The sequence below is a fragment of the Piliocolobus tephrosceles genome, chromosome 3, assembly GCF_002776525.5.
Source record: "Piliocolobus tephrosceles isolate RC106 chromosome 3, ASM277652v3, whole genome shotgun sequence".
NCBI lineage: Eukaryota > Metazoa > Chordata > Mammalia > Primates > Cercopithecidae > Piliocolobus > Piliocolobus tephrosceles.
This window is the reverse complement of record NC_045436.1, coordinates 46680198-46697080: the sequence shown is the minus strand read 5'-3', so window position 1 is coordinate 46697080 and position 16883 is coordinate 46680198.

The window sequence follows — 16883 nt, the reverse complement described above, 5'->3', positions numbered from 1 at the left end:
TTTCATTCATCAAATTGAAGTGCTAAAGGGGCTAGGTAGGCAAAATGTAACCCATGTCCGAAACAGGGAGACTCTAAGAACTTTACTTTCAGTATACTATGTAAAGAAATGGTCAGCAAGTACAGGAGACTACACTGCCACATGTTAAAGACAAGATATCAGGGTTTCTTAAGAAAAACAAATTGTGATACAAATGGTTTATCTCTAAGGGTTTAACTTTTATAATGTTGGATAATTTTCTTCACACCAAGAAACAGAAACTGACAACATGTTTTACATGTTACATGTTAGAAAACATTTTATTATCACGTGTAAATTCTGATACAGAACAGAGTTAAAGGAAACTGCAAAGTAAATTTAGAGGCCCATCAACCTCACCTCCCAAAATAAAACATTTACTAGATTTCCCAACTTCTGAGTGTGGTCAGCTTATAACCATATCTAATGGAGCAATGAATGTTATCTTCAGTTAAAAAAAATCTGCAAAATCACTAGATATATATTTGATCTGATTACCTTGAACTTTTGACATATTCCCTAAACCCCTGCAAATTAGAGGTTTTAAAGAAACAAAGAGAAAAAAAAAAAAGATGTGAGTCCTAACCAGCAACTCAAAATATCCATCACTGAACCAGATATTGTTATTCTAGGGAAAGGTTAAAGCAATGTGATCTCACTGAGATGGAAAAAAAAAAAAAAAAAAAAAAAACTATAAATTTAGAAAGTCTATGCTTTATATTTAATTGGTTTAATTTTTAATTTTTAAATTTTAATTTTAAAATGTTAATTGTAAAGAAATGTTTTTAACTTACCAAAATTGGTGGGCTCCATTTTCTCATGTTGAATGGTCCTTAGGTCAACAGAGATACCAGAACTTGAGAAACAATCCTCCAGCAGCAGCCTGGACTCTATCTATAAATCTTGAGCATATTAATCTTTGCCCAGAGCTCAAATCTGGAGACACAATGAACAGCGTTCAACATGGATCATAAACATGAACACATTTAATAGCAGTTATAGGAAGCTTAATCTTAGAAGAAAGGCATGCCACACTCTCAGAAATATGTACTAGAAACTAAGGTGTTAGGTTGAGTACTTTGACAGATAATAGAGTGTATGTTTAAGTATAAATTATCATGATTATTTGTTAATTATAATGGGAAGCAGAGTGGTATAGAAAGTACACAAGATTTTGAGACAGAAATCGCCTTATCCCTGGTTTTTCTACCAAGTGAATGTTTGCTATTGAATGAATTATTGTATTTAATATCTCTAAACCTCACTTCATTCCCTTGTAAAATGGAAAAAATAATGATATGCCCAGATACTACATGTAAAGTAAATAAGGTAGCAGTGTGTACATTATAAAGTAATCTAAAAATATTGCTGACTTTTTCACATAAGTTCTCAAATCTTCATTCTATTTGGCCTAGGGAAATTAGATTAAAAACGTGTTTTAATCATCCAAAAAAGACTAACCTTTTATCTTACCCTTCAGAATTAAAATTAAGGGAAATAAGCATCATCATAAATGATAATGTCAAGTAGATGTAATTCATCATTCTTATAATATTTCAAGTGTCAAAATAATCTCTTTTTGGCACCAATCCTAGTATCAGCCAGAAATGGTAATGTCAAAACCACCATTATACTTTTTATTATTGTGCACATTGTATTTTTAATATTGCCTTCATTTCAAATTCTTATCAAATTATTGTGAATTATCACCAATAGCATTTAGATGTTCATGAGTAGAAGTAAATACATTTCCCTGCTACTTGATTAGAGGAGAAATATGAGGACTTAAGACCTTTATAAGTACATAGAAAAGTCCTTTTCCGAGTTTGAAAATGTTACCCATGTTGAATGAAGTAAAATACAATTTTCTAATACCAATAACCTCTCTAGATTTTTGTCTTTTCATCAGTGCATATCTTAACTGAAAAGGCTGTTATTGATTTAAGATAAACTAACAAAAATAAATAACGACTGGCTGTATTAGTCTGTTCTTGCACTGCTAAGAAATACCTGATACTGGGTAATTTATAAAGAATACAGGTTAATTGGCTCACAGTTCTGCAGGATTTACAGAAAGCATTGCTGTGGACACCTGAGGAAACTAACAGTCATTGCAGAAGGCAATGGGAAAGCAGGTAGATCTTCCATGGCCAGAGCAGGAGGAAGAGAGAAGGGGAAGGTGCTACACACTTTTAAACAATGCAGTCTCATGAGAACTCACTCACTATCATGAGAACAGCAAAGAAAAATAAATGTTGAGTGTCACTATAAGTTTTAATAATAAAAGAATAGCATTTACTGCACAATTTCTCTCTGATTAATAAGTGTGTCCCAGGTTAACTAATACATCAAAATCCTACACCAAAGTAATCCTAAACCAACTTACAAATTCAATCCAGAAACCAACTCCTCCAAGCATACAAGGTTTGTGTGTTCCATGACATTATCTCATACCATTTGCTCTTATAGATATTACCTGCTGGATATCTGCTGAAGCAGCAACAGCAAGTTATTATCCAGATATGTTCTCCCTTTCTTCCTTTTAGTAACAAGATCCACAATATTTCTGGTTGGCCTGTGACCACCTAGATCCAGCCCCCTTGAAGCCAAGTGTAGCTGGTGACAGTGTGGCTAATAATAAGGTAGGAATTGAAGTGATATATGCAACATTCAGGTATCTCCTAAGAGCCACTGCTGCCTGCCCTGTACCCCATACCCCTTATCATTTCCTAAGAAATGGAGATGATTGGGACAACAATGGAAACCACAGATTGAGAAAATTCTACCTAGCATAGAAAATCCCTCCTTTCATTTGTAGAGCTCTACAAATTTTAAACACTGAAATACTTAAAACCTATGGAACTACAGTCTATTTGCAGTAGAATGGAGTGACACATCCCAGAAAGAACTTTTCAATCACCTCACCATTAGATTAACAGTTGTCTATAACTTGAAAGTTTGTATTATTCACTTGGTGTTCACTAAACATCTGTGAAAGTAAGAGAAGGAAGAAATAAAGGAGTGAAGGAAATAATGGAGAGAAAGAGGGAAGGAGGGAGACTATTAGTAAATATCTGCTGATTAAATTGATGACCAGACTATCACCTCCTAATTGGAATGAATCCATCCCAATGTTAGCACTTTTTACGCAGTTGAATTTCAGCTTAATTTTGGACCATAGAGACCCAAGAATGAAAAGGATTTTTCCTGTTTGGTTCATGGAAGGAAAACTTTGTTTTAGAAAATGAATAATATCATGAAAACATTTAAGACTACAGCTAAGAACATGACAAACTAGCAAGAAAAAAATCTTTGATGAGGGACTCAGTTGTCCCTCAGGTTAGAAGGGATGCAGGTCACTCTTCTCATCCACCAGCAGAGAACATGAGGTCCTGGAGCTCTATCTGTAACACGCCCCTCACTCTTAGGTGTTGTTGATGTTTCCTGAGAGAGTACCCTGGCAAGCCTCGAGAGCTTGCTGAATGTCCACCTACACACCAAATTGAAGCAGCCACACACTTAGTTCCCATACATGCACTTTCTGGGGTGCAAAAGAATGACACTGTCCAATTGGACTTATGGCTTGTGAAGAACCGGAGAAGCTTCTTTTCCTCATGCCATAGGTTTCATTAAGCAGATTTTAAGGATAGTTCTCACTCTTTTGATCATTCTAGAGGGCTTCAATCTGGCCTCAAAATCCCCTCCAAGAAGTGCAATAATTTGGCCATTTATTTGTTTATTTTTTCAGCTATCCATTTAACACCTATCAACTATTAACCCTTATTTCATACTCAGTTCTGTATAAGGTTCCCTGGGAGTCACATTCCCAGGTTTTGAAATGTACTTGCAAGCCAGGGGGACATAATTCAATGTATTAAAAGTGCCATGGAAGCAAGAAAAAGATCAAAAATGAGAAAATCTAACCTGAACCAGAAAGGTTTAGCATTTACCAGGAAGAGAAGAGCAGGAAAGCAGTCCAAACAAAGGGCACAGCGCCAGCAAAACAGGTGGAAAATGTCTTCTTTATCAGGTGAAGTGTAAAGAACTCCGTGTGGTTAACAGCACTGAGTGCATGGGGTCCAGGTTAGAACATGAGGCCAAAATAATCTGCTGGGGCTCCATTTGTGAACATAGCTTCAACAAAAATGGAAAAATATTCTAGAGTCCCCTGGGATGCATCAGGGTATACCCCAGCCTGAATTTCCTTACACAATAAACAGAGTTCACTCCATTCCCCACTCCAATTATCTCTACTTCTTACTCTTTTGGAACCATGTGATTCAGGGCTTTTAACTGTTGACCTTGAGGAGGGAATAATTAAACTGGTGACTGGGAAAGCCAGAATCTTTCAATCCTGAATGCCAAGGATTGCAAGACACAAGAAGCTTTTGAGCAAATAGCAAAGGTTAAAATAAGCAAATTTCCTTTCTCAATCTTGACAATATTTACTCTACTCCTCTGGCATTCAATGTGAGTAGATGCAGCTCTAAGTTGGAAGAAGGATGAAATTCAAAACAGATCATGAAAGTTTAGATTGGGAGAAAGGAATATTTGGTGATCTTTATGGATATTGCTTTAAAAAAAAAAAAAAAAAAGTACGTACATCATTGACTTCAGCTTCTGGACCTAAAAGGGAAAGATTCTCTGAGCTGTCTTCTACTATGGTATTGATACAACTAGGTTCCAGATAAAATACTGTAATTCATTGCTGGGTATAAGAAAGAAAGAAAAATCTATTGGAAAACAGTGAAATAAGGTTAGAAATGTCCGCAACAAGCAAACACAACGCCAGTGTTATGCTGGAGCCAATGTAAATTGCTAATAGCAATAGGTCAAGAACCTATTTTAGTCTCCTCGAGGTGGAAGAGCTGAACTACAGTCCCACTTGGCTGTACAAAGGGGTTCAGGTGGCCCAAAGACCCCAGGCAGAAAAAATCTCTGGAAGAAATATAAGCTAAAGTCACTAGAAATAACAGTGCACAACTGTCATATTGGCAAAAAAAATTTAATAAGTTTGATAAGAAATGTTGGTAAGACTAGCAATGAGGATTCTTATACATATACTTCTAGTAAAGATATGTATAAGAATACATATACATATGTATAAGAATACAAAGACTAGAAGCAGAAATGATTTTAATGAATTCTTTTGATTTTTAAGGCAAACTTTTATATCTCATATTATGCTTGAGAGTTTTCTTTAAAGATATTATATAAATTATTTACTCTGGTAACTTCAACCATATTCTTAGAATCGTGTGAATGTGTCTCCTACAGTACGTCTCTGTGCATTCTGAAATCATTAGGTGATTTTTTTTTAATACTAAATCTGGGAGGGAAGGACATAGTCATTTCTCAATTAATATTTGTTGGTTATTTAAGTTAAGTCAAATGAACTTTGTGCGTCTACATGATTGATAAGGGATCCTTCAAGAATCCTAGCACTCCTAAAAGTTACCTGAGTCTCCAGGACTGCCGTCTTAAGGGTTATCCTCAGAATAGAGAAGGATTTGCTATAATTGATCTGTGTCTAAGATATTAAAGACCTCAGGGATTTATGCATATATATAGTGTACACATTTACCCTGTCTCTGTCTACTGAGAAGGCTTAAAAACAATGACTCACAGTAGCAATGAGAAATCTCATGCCAACTTTTTGCTTTCTAAATGCCATTTCTTACTGAAACGATCCAGAGATCCTTTGCAGAAATGGTTGATTTCAGGGCTGCTTTTGGGAAAGTACAAGATGAGCCTGGAACATCTTGCTGATCAGAAAGTCAGGAAATGTTGACAGAATCAAAGGGCCACCTCAAAAAGTCACAGGAGCCAGCCTAAAGAAAGGCCCAATGGCCAAATCTAGGACAATCTGAGCAGAAAACTAATGATGGTAATGGATTATAACCCACTGAATAAAATAATACATGAGTTCATTCTGATACAAGTAAACAAATAAGAGGAAAATCTCTCCCTTATAGTTTAATGACAACTAATAAATGCAGAAAGAAAGATGGAGTGTAAAAATCATCAGTGGATGCTGAAACTAGGAAGTAAAATCTTACTATGAAACAATAGTTTTATGGATTCACATAATATCTTTTTATAGATTATTGATTAATTACCAAAAAAGTAGATTTACAGTGGAGACTGCTGGCATCACCAGTATTAGAACAATCTGAGATCATGTGGCTCTGGGTACTATGGCCCTAAGAAGTAGATGGCATCTCTTCAGTTGTTTTCTTGCCAAAAATAACTACATACACACACAAAAATTAGAAAACATCAGATAACCGCAATTAAATGTCATTCTACAAAATAATTTAATAACTCAATTATTCTACAAAATAATAAAATCATCAAAGTCAAGAAAAATGCAGGCTGAGAAACTGTTCTAGATAGACTGAAACTAAAGAGACGTAAGAATTTCCACGCTCCTAGACTAGATCCTGTACCAGGGAAAAGCCATAACAGACACCGATAAGAAGATTGATGAAATCTGAATAGCCAGTAGATTAGATAATAGCATTGTATCAATATTAAGTTTCCTGATCTTGACAACAAAGATAATGTTCTTTTTTAGGATCACATGCTGAATTATTGAGGGATAAAATGATACAGTCTCAACTTACAAACGGTTCAGAAAAAAAAACACACATAAGGAAAATAAGCCCATATAAATACAAATATATATACTGAGAGGGAGAGAGAGAGAGAGAGACGGAGAGAGAAAGAGAGACAGAAAGGATGATGAAACAGAAACAGAGGAACCTAGTTATTTCCTGAATAAAAGGTTTTCAATGACTGGCCAGAAATAGTTGTCCCCTCACAAACTAATGCCTATTCTCATGATTCACCCCAAATTCTCTCATGGACTCTGTACCCTAACAAGAGGTAGAGCCTTTACATAATCCAGACAGACTAATACAAGAATAGCTCCAAAGGATAGAGTCTACACACTGGAAGAGATGCAACGCATATGGCAGGGCAGGGAAGCATGAATGGATGTAGATTCTGAGTATCAGATCAGGAAGAATGAGGCATAAGGTTTGACCCAGCTGAATTAATTGTCAAGAGTCTGTTCACCCAGGATTCAAGAAAAATGTACTAGGTCATAAACATGGCAGTGATGTTAATAGTCTGCTAAGTTGGTCAATTAAAGTTGAATCTCAAAATTATCTATGTCAGAGGTCAGCAAACTATGGCCCACGAGCCAAACCCTGTTCACCATCTGTATTTGTAAGTCAAGCTTCATATGAATGAAACTAAATTCATTTATTTCCATATTGTCTGCGATTACTTGTGAATGAAAATGGCAGAGCTGAACAGTTGAGACAGAGACTATAAGGTTCTCAAAGCCTAAGACACTCACTGTCTAGCCTTTTACTGAAAAAGTTTGCTGACCCCTGCTCTGCATCACTGAGGTCAAAATGCTGGAACATTTTGAGAACTAGAGAGGAAGAAGCCCTGATGGTAAATGAGAGATTGGAATGAATCTATTATAAGTAATCTGCTCACCACTTCTAACCATAATCCACAGGCTGCCCAGAGAATGCTTCCTTTACCAAGGCAATGATGAGAACAGCATCAAGAGGTTGAAAAACTATGTTGGCCAGAGATAATGATGCTGCATTAAAATTTGTCTTCCTGATTTCAGTGGAAATAATGAGATCCCAGAGGGGTAGAGACAAGGCATTTTCACTAACCATAAGCAATAAGGTACATGCAATTAAACAATAAACCTCTAGGAAAAATGGGGCCAGACTGTTTTGGCCCAGAGGGATTTGTGGGGATGGTAAATTGATCATGGAATCCCTAGATATGAAGCAGATGGGCTGTAAATTAAGGTATGTCTGTACATGTGTTGGCAGAAATATTCTGGATATGATCATCAGAAATTTAAATCACCAGAGTAGGGATTTATGGTCTTTTATCCACCCAGGGCAATCAAATTCACAAATTCAGAGGCCCTGTCTTGACTGAGGGGGAGGCTCGGACCCTTGGGGAAGGTCCACACAAGACCAGGAGTGTTTCCCAGTCCTTCCTGAACACATATCTGTGGCCATTTTACTAGGTTGACTATGCACTAAGAAAAGGAAAATACTCAGGCCTTCTGAGGCTTATTAGAGTCTGGTTCTGATCTGCTGCTAAGCTTAGTCATTGAAACACCACCACTGCCCCGAAAGGATATTTATGCAGTCTTGGCTCCAGTTCCTCTAACAATTTATCACTGGGTCCAGTGGAGAGAGTGAGATTAGGGTATTTATTCCTCCAATTCCCTGCAATGTAATCACAGGTTGCCTGCTTCCCTTACTTGAAATTGACAGCTCTGGTCTCCATGTACATTTCTCTTTTTCTAAGTTCTGGTAACCACTTTTTCCCCTTGCCCCTTCAGGCATAGGCATGGTAAATGTACCTTGCCATTAATACTTCTAAACTCTGGTTTTCCTAAACTCTACCCACACACATTTGTAAAAAGTCCCAAAATTAAATTCTCATGTTATAGTCACAATACTGTATAACAAAATTTGTAACACTTCAGTAGCATTCAACAATAAGCACTTATTGCTTGAATCTCAGGTATCAGCTAGACTATCAACTAGTGAACCCTTGGTCAGGGTTGCGCGTATGTCTGACAGCTGCCTGATGGCTGATCTCAGACAGCCTCAGTTCTGTTCTCCGTGCTTCTTGACCTTCAGGAGGTTATCCTGGGCATGTTCCCATGGCGCTGCGAGAGGCACAAGAGAGGAAGCCCCAGTGCATAGGTTTCTGCTTGTATCCATTCTGCTAATACTGCCTTGGCCAAAGCAAACCACCAGGTTGAGCCCAGTGCCAAAAGAAAAAGGAGGTAAGGAGATACGGCAGGTCACCCTGCCTACAATGAAAACACTCTGCAAAATCACATATCAGAGGGGACAAATGGGGGAAGAATAAAGAATTCAGACCATCATTGCAAACCAGTACATTCCTCAAATTACTCAATTTGAATGTGCCATCTTTTCCTGATAGAGCACTGTCTAGTTTGTTTAGAGAGATTAAGAAGGTATTTGAGTTTATCCACTAACAAATCAAAGCTGTGAAATAAACCATGCAGACTACCTATGGTATCCATAACAATAACCATTGTCTTGGCTTGGTTATTAACACAAACAGAGTAGCTACCACCAAAGGACAAAGGCAAACTGGTAGAGGCAAACCACCTTTCAGAAGTGAAGAAGCTGCACCACTGGCCGGGTCCAATAGATGAGCATGGGAAATAAAACAGCAAATAAGATGGCATTTGAATATAGGTAAGAGCAGATACAAATGGAACAGAAATATGAGAATCTTCTGGAAGGAAGAATCTCGTGACATTAAATATGAACAATATGGGGAAGGCCCAGAATTTACATTTATTGGGTCTCTCTACATGGTAGTTCTAATTGATCTACAGGTACAGACTTATGTAGTACAATAGGGAACAACAAAATTTGCAAACATGGGAACTTTATAAAAGTTTTAGAAAATCATATACACTTCTTTCTGTCATCACACCTATACTTGCTGGCTCACTTCTTTGATTATTGCTCTCCTGCATCCCTCTTTGACACTCTTATTCTTTGTCATGTTGACCTCTCTTCTCCTCAATGTTCTTTCTTGTTCCTTTCCTTCTATTAGTCGTAAAGATGAACTAAAACAAAATTAGGAGTGGTGTGTCCTAGTATGTATTTATGTATTTCAGAAGCTGTCCCTGTTGGCTGTCACCCCTTTCAATGGGTTCTCTCCCATTTTCTCATTAGATGGGAAGACTAGTGTAAAACTTCTTAAGTTAATCACTAGTGTCACAGTGAGGCAAGGAAACTCAGAAGCCAAGCTGAACATGAGGAAGCCACAGCTTATAAAGCAAGTTACTGCCTTAAGCTATAGGAAATTCTTATCTAAATGTTCTTTCACAATTTCCTTATGGTGCATTCAGGAAAACCATGTGTCTATGTTTGGGTCAAAGTAAAAAAGAGAAAACAAAAACCTTCCCCTACCCTATTTGGTCAGTAGTGGTGTCAAGTGGAAATGAGGTAAGAAAGGGGATGGGTAGGGAAGAATATCACGAAATGTTACAAAGACACAAGCTATGGCATTTGGAGGCAGCTTACATGAAGGTCTCCAAATATCCTTTCATTATCAGAAAAACACACTTCTGCAAACATAACAGGCTACAATTTTCTCCAAGTTCTCATTAATGTTTGACTTTTAACAGAATGCCAAGCACAAGCCAAAATGAAATGTCATCTTTAACAATATAATAAGATTTAAAATCCTGTAGAATGCCTACATGATAGATCAACCTTCATATGAAATCTCCTCGATAACAATATTCTGTGTAATCATGTATATTTTGCATTCCACAGTCAGTGTAACGCATAGGTAGAATACTGGCAGTCTGAAAAATAGTAAAAATATTGCCAGGCATTAAACTTTTCTGCATACAAATCACATCTTTTATTAAAAATAAATTCTAGAACGTTCAAGGATGGCATTAGAAGAAGGTTCCTCATGTAAGGACGGCAGCTGGACCTCACATCTCACTGTAGTCCCAGCTACTCGGGAGGCTGAGGCAGGAGAATGGCTTAAACCCGGGAGGCGGAGCTTGCAGTCAGCCGAGATCCGGCCACTGCACTCCAGCCTGGGCGACAGAGCGAGACTCCGTCTCAAAAAAAAAAAAACAAGTTTATGAAATCTGAGGATCACAAAAAGAAAATCTACTCAGAAGGTAACTTTAAACTAGATATATGTGTAATGGCTACAATATTTTAAAACTAGTATAACCATGTATTTTTAATTCCCTACAACTCTCTCATGCAGTGAATCAAGGGTTTTTACTGCTTTCGTGGAAGAACCCATAATACCTCGGAAAAAAATTATTCAGATTTGAGTGTTAAATCATATTTGTTCAATTCATAGTGAGAAAATAGCCTTGAATGCCTGCTGTCTTTTAGCAAGAGCACCCCTACACACCCTCCAGGCACACACACACACATAAACACACATACGCCACTTAATTTCCAAAAGCTTCTCTTCAAATACTGAGAAACTGGGCGTCAGCTGGAGTACTTACTGGGAAGTGCGCACGCTCAGTGGACTCACCTCGGGCTCCTTCCTTCCAGTAGACCTCTGTGCGGGTCTGCAGCGCAGCACAGATGGTTCTGTCCACATCACTATCTGTTTACAAGGCCATGGCTGTGATTATGGAGACACCTGGAGTTAAAACAGACTTGCCTCACTGATTACAAGGAGCCGACACAGTGTTATTTTGCATATTTGCACAATATTTTGCTCTGTCTTACTTACTGAAATTTAAAGATGTCACAGATTGGGATTTGAATGTTTCAGCATATGTCATCTCACGGTTTCAGCAGATGCTGCTGCTGAGTCACAATAGATGACTTACGTAGTGGGCTTGTCCTTAAATTGTCTTCTATGCCCAAATCACCTGTAGACAACTTTCAAAAATTAAATTCAAAATAAAATTGAGTTTAAACCTTGGAGAAAAGCTGAAGTCAAACTTGCATGGTTTAAACTAAATACTTTGTGTGGAACTAAAATATTTTCTGGAATTATCTGAATAATTTCAGAGTCACTTTTTCTCTGCCAATATAGCTTCAGAGGAATTAACTAGTAACAGAAAATTCTAAGAGAATTAACTTATTTTTATATTTTAAAAAAGGAAAAAAATCCTGTGGATGTATCTACAGACTAAAGAAAGTACAATTTTCCATTTTCTATTGGTTACTACATACTTACTGATGGCTACTGAGAAAATACGTTTTCCACATAAGCAAAACAAAGTTTATGTCTATGCATATGACTACGTCTTGTCTATATTTTCTATATATAAAAACTGGATATCTGTAAGTTCATTTTATGCTTTAATTTTTGAGACAAGTTAATTTCAAAGAATCATTCTATTAAATGTAAGTAACTAAAATATTATTAATTAAGATTCCTATATTCCCTGAAGTGGCTTTTAATTCTTATTTTAGTATTACGGTTTTTATTACCAATAAAAATTAAATGTGCACATTAAATATCTAACATAGTTATGATCTGAATACATTACAAAATGTGTATTGCTATATTCTTAAGTCAACTAAAAATCAAAATACTTTGAATAGTTAAATACAGACCTAAAGACAGTATTTATTTCTCATTAATATATGGAATCAATAGCAATTAAGTTAAAATGTCATTGAAAGAAAAGACCACATGTCATACATCCTTTTTAGTTAAATCTCAATAAACCCCAGAGTAGGAAGAAGACCTGAGAAGAGAGAGGAAAATGGGATTTGTGAGCAATTTGTTCACAGGCAAAGCCATGAAAGTGATTGAAATTACCCAAAGATAGCACAGACAGCATAGACAGTGACAAGAGAGGTAGAAGGAGAACAGAATGCTGGGACACCAACATTTGAAAGGCAGGAAGAGGAGGAGAGCAGGGAGTCCATGAAGCAGACTGATAAAATTTTGCAAATCTCTAAAAAGAACTCCAAGAGAGAAGGGTGCCATTAGGAAGTAAACATGGCTGAAAAACAAAAATCGAGATAAGAACACATGATGAGTGAGAAGGATTTTTAAAGTGTTTGGGAAAAAAAAAGAGTGGGCAAGGTGTGTGCCTGCATGCCATACACATGTAAGTGTTGGCCTTTGCTGTGCTGTGCTTATAGTTGCTGAGCAATTAGTACAGTGAGTGGTGACTGGTTTAGGATGAGAACGCTTCCATGTGGGCCAGATAATGCCACCGTGACCAGGAAGTAGTCTGTTGTTGAGTGAGCTATTTATATGAACACTCAAGCCAAAACTGAGTTTTGTCTATGGAGGCAGTTCATGCTGTCACATTAGGACTGATGTAGAGAGGAATCACAGGTAATGATTGAGGGCACCGTGCTGAAGTCAGACACGCTGGATTCATATTCTGATTCACTTACTTACATCCTTGAGCAAGAGAATGCCATCAGCAAAGCAGGGATATTAAAAGCACCTACCTAGTAGGATGGTTATGAGGATTAATTGAGGTGATACATATGAAGCCATTAGAGTAGTGCCTGGCAGATAATAGGTGCTCAATTAACGTTAGCCACCATTTGGAATGAATTGTGACACAGTGCTCTTGACACTGTGCGTCTGATAAATTAATTCTTATGGCTTAAGCTCCAGTCTTTTCACATGTCAGTAGATATCTGTCCTTCACCAGCCAGCGAGCATGAAGGATGTCACCTTCCTATTTAATATGCACGTAATGCCCAATTTCTGGAGCTAATCTGTTCTGTTATCTTACAGTGCTTTTGTGCCTGTGCAGGAGAGAATTCTCGAGCTTTCTGGTTAAGCCTTAAGATGCCAACACCGTTGTCAGTGAGCCCCTTCTAGGGACTACTCTGCTAGGCTCTGAAGGCCTCCACAGGGGTCGGCTGTTGTTACCACCTTTGAAAAGGGGCAGGGCTACCCGCTCCCATTAACAGTCAGGATATGGGACCCTCCTTTACTTCCCCACAGCCTATATCAACCTCTCACAAGGCTCCACAGAGCATGCACAGCTAACAAAAAGCCCAATACAGATTAGCCTATAACTAACTTACTTCCTGATACAGCTGCCCTTGGGCCCATGAAGCCACCTTGTGTTCAGAATCTGCCTCAGGATTTCTCACCATCCCTACATGGCAGGAGCACCTTGTGTATCTTAAGCTGTGAAATCCAGGCCCAACTTTTACAGCCTCAGAACGAAGGATTGTACCTGTCCTCCAGTCCATGGTTCACCTTCTCAGTATCTCTGCAATCCCTTGCAAAGATGGCTGCCCTTCTCTATTAATCTTCCCCCTGAAATGTAGGAACTTAGTTTTTTATTCAAAGCACATGTGCACTCAGGGCAGGACTCCAAAAGATGGTATTTCACAGGAAAAGTAGCCTACAGCATATGGGTGGCATTTCTTGCTGGCATTCCAGGGAGCATGCCTGTGGATCTGGTCAGGCAGAGGTCTCAATCCCACAAGCAAGAGGGGACACCTGATCTTTCTGGGGATGCTCTTTGCTGATCTCCCTCTGCCCTTTGGTTTAAGACCAAAATGTGTACAGTGACATCTTCTGTCAACCCTCGATTAGATGTCACGGGGCACAGCTAGCCCTTCTCTCTACCTTTCCTCAACAACCTAGTTATCAGGCTAACTTCTTCACTCCTCTTCCAGGACCTCATCTGCCTCAGTCTGCTCAAGGGGTCACTGTGACTTATCTCAATAGTGTCCATCGAGTGTCCCCAACCCTCTAAGGAAATGGCCATCTCCCTACAGCTAAGACTAAATAGCAGATATTTTCATTTTATAAGTATGTAAGAAGAGCCTCAGGAACTTTCATCTTTAGGTGTTGGGCAATGTCCCTCCAGACTGGGATAGATGTTGAGGATCCACCTTGAACAATTTGCGCTCTACTCACTGACTAAACTTCTGCTAAGAGGATCTCAGAGTATCTTATTCTTGCTATCATGCATGGTCCCCTCCCTCCCTCTCTTTAGCTCCAGGACACCAGGAAGCTGGCTTTGATATTCCCGCAGATCAGCATGTCCTGGAACACCCCAACCAGCGGCCACTTGGAAGTGCTTGGAATAAAGCCTAGTTGTAATTGGTGGAGTAAGAACCACTAATCAAAATTAATTTTCATAAATGTGATACTAGAAGACAGGAAATACACAGAACAGTAACTTCAAGAACACGTCAGTTTTAGGAGAGAGGATATTTCACTTATTTTTTATTTCATTCAAAAAATGCTAAGAGTGTACTATGCTCCAGGCACTGAACCAGGTACTGGGGGGGAGTTGAGGTTGTAGCCATGAGCAACAGCAGGTGCCTCAGTCCTCACATGGTTAGAGTCAGTGTAGAGTGGGGGAGAGGTAGACATTAATTAAGTAATTACACAAATAAACATAAAATCACAATTGTTAGAAACGCTGTGATGAAAGGTTAAAAGGTGCTATAAGAACATATAATAATCATTCCTGAACCTACTCAGAGTATTCGCATAAAGTCTCCCTAAGGAAGGGAGGCCTAAACTGAGACATAAAGGTTGGGGAGGAGAATAGGACGAAAGAGGGAAAGAGAGACCACAAAAGCCACATATTTCTTTAAGCAAATCATCTTTAAGTCTGGATGTGCAGAGGCATTTTATTACTATATATAATATGTGTTATGGATATTATTACTATAATATGTGTACATAAAAATATATTTGCACATAGTATATAAGCGGAATTATCTTATTTTCAAAAATCACCAAAATGATCTTTTTGAATACCTTAAACAAATTATCCAGGACCAACAAGTCTTGCTAGGATAAGGGCACTTAAAGTCGATGAGGGCTGAGGAGAACTTAGAACCTGGCTTCCAAATTCCAGGTGCTAGCATTGGCTTTCTGTGAATTAAATGGCCTTGAGCAAGTCACTCAGTCCTTCAGAATGTCATTGCTCACACGTGAAATTTGAATGTTACATTAAATTATATTGAACATCCTTTCAAATTCCAAAATTCTATATTTCTGTAGTTATTGCCTGCAGTATCTAGAGACCTAAAATTTAAATTTAAATTTAAAACAATTAAATAGTTACCCAAAGACTTCCACAATATGAATACCTATGTAAAACAGCTAGGAAGAAAACTAGCTCAACCCTACTTGGAATTAAGAATGGTTTATACCTTAAACTAGGCACTTTAAAAGAGTAGAGTAAGTTTTTTCACTAAGCTCTTTTTTAAAATATATCAATTTTGGGAAATGGAATCCATTTTGAAAGTCTGGCAGAAATATATGCTAATGGAGTTCAGGATGTAAAGGAACTGGAAACATCTTGCAGTGTTACAACTCATTAAAGTACTTACTAGACCATAGAGTACAGCATCTGAGAAGAAAATAGGGCTCTGAACACTTTTCTTAATTAAAATTCTCTATTTAATTCAACTGAAATAAATAGTAAAAAAGAAATAAGATGAAAATTCAAAGCAGAATAGTCATTGAGAAATACTACCCTAAGTCCTGACTATTTGTTTTTCAACTTGCAGGGTATTTCAAGTTGCAGAATCATGATGTAGTTAAAAATATAATGAGGAATTGGCACTGGTAGTTTCATAGGAATTCAAGATTGGTTTTTGGTTTTCATGCATCAAGCTTTTTGTTATTTAAACTTTGTTACTGTCATCATTTGTCTAGCTGTTGAATTTAACCTTTGAACACCACAGACTGCAAGACTATACAGCGTGCTTGCAAATAAATGAAAAACGTTACTGGGCCCAGTGATCCATAGGGCATGTCATTCCACAGTGAAGCTTGCATGAAATGAGCCCTCTTTTCTTGTGCATGTGTTGTTAAGCTGCGCATAAACTGCCCAATTTATAAACCACTATATATGAATTTACTTATATGATTCCCAATACAAAAATAAAACACTTAAAGGCTAGTCGGCACACAGATAAGGTAGAGAAGCATTTGAATAATTATAGAATATGTGGGCTGGATGAGACCTCAAGGTCTTCTAGATGAATGTTTCCCAAATGTGCCTGAAAATAAAAATCATCTGAAAGCATGTTTAAAATGTCTAAAAATTATAAGCTGACCAAAAAAATTGAATTCAAACTCTATAATCTGACTTAGAATCCTCAGTGCAAAAAGCCTTGACTAAATGGTTACAAGTGCTCTCAGGTAATATCTGAGAAAACCTGATCCAGTCCAACTTTCTACCTGAAATATCAATCCCAGCTTATGTGGTTCCTCATATGTTATGTTCATTAAAATCATTTGGTGCATTGTTTTAGTTTTTATATCCAGCCCAGTGCTTCTTCCCCAGACATACTGAATTTGACATACTG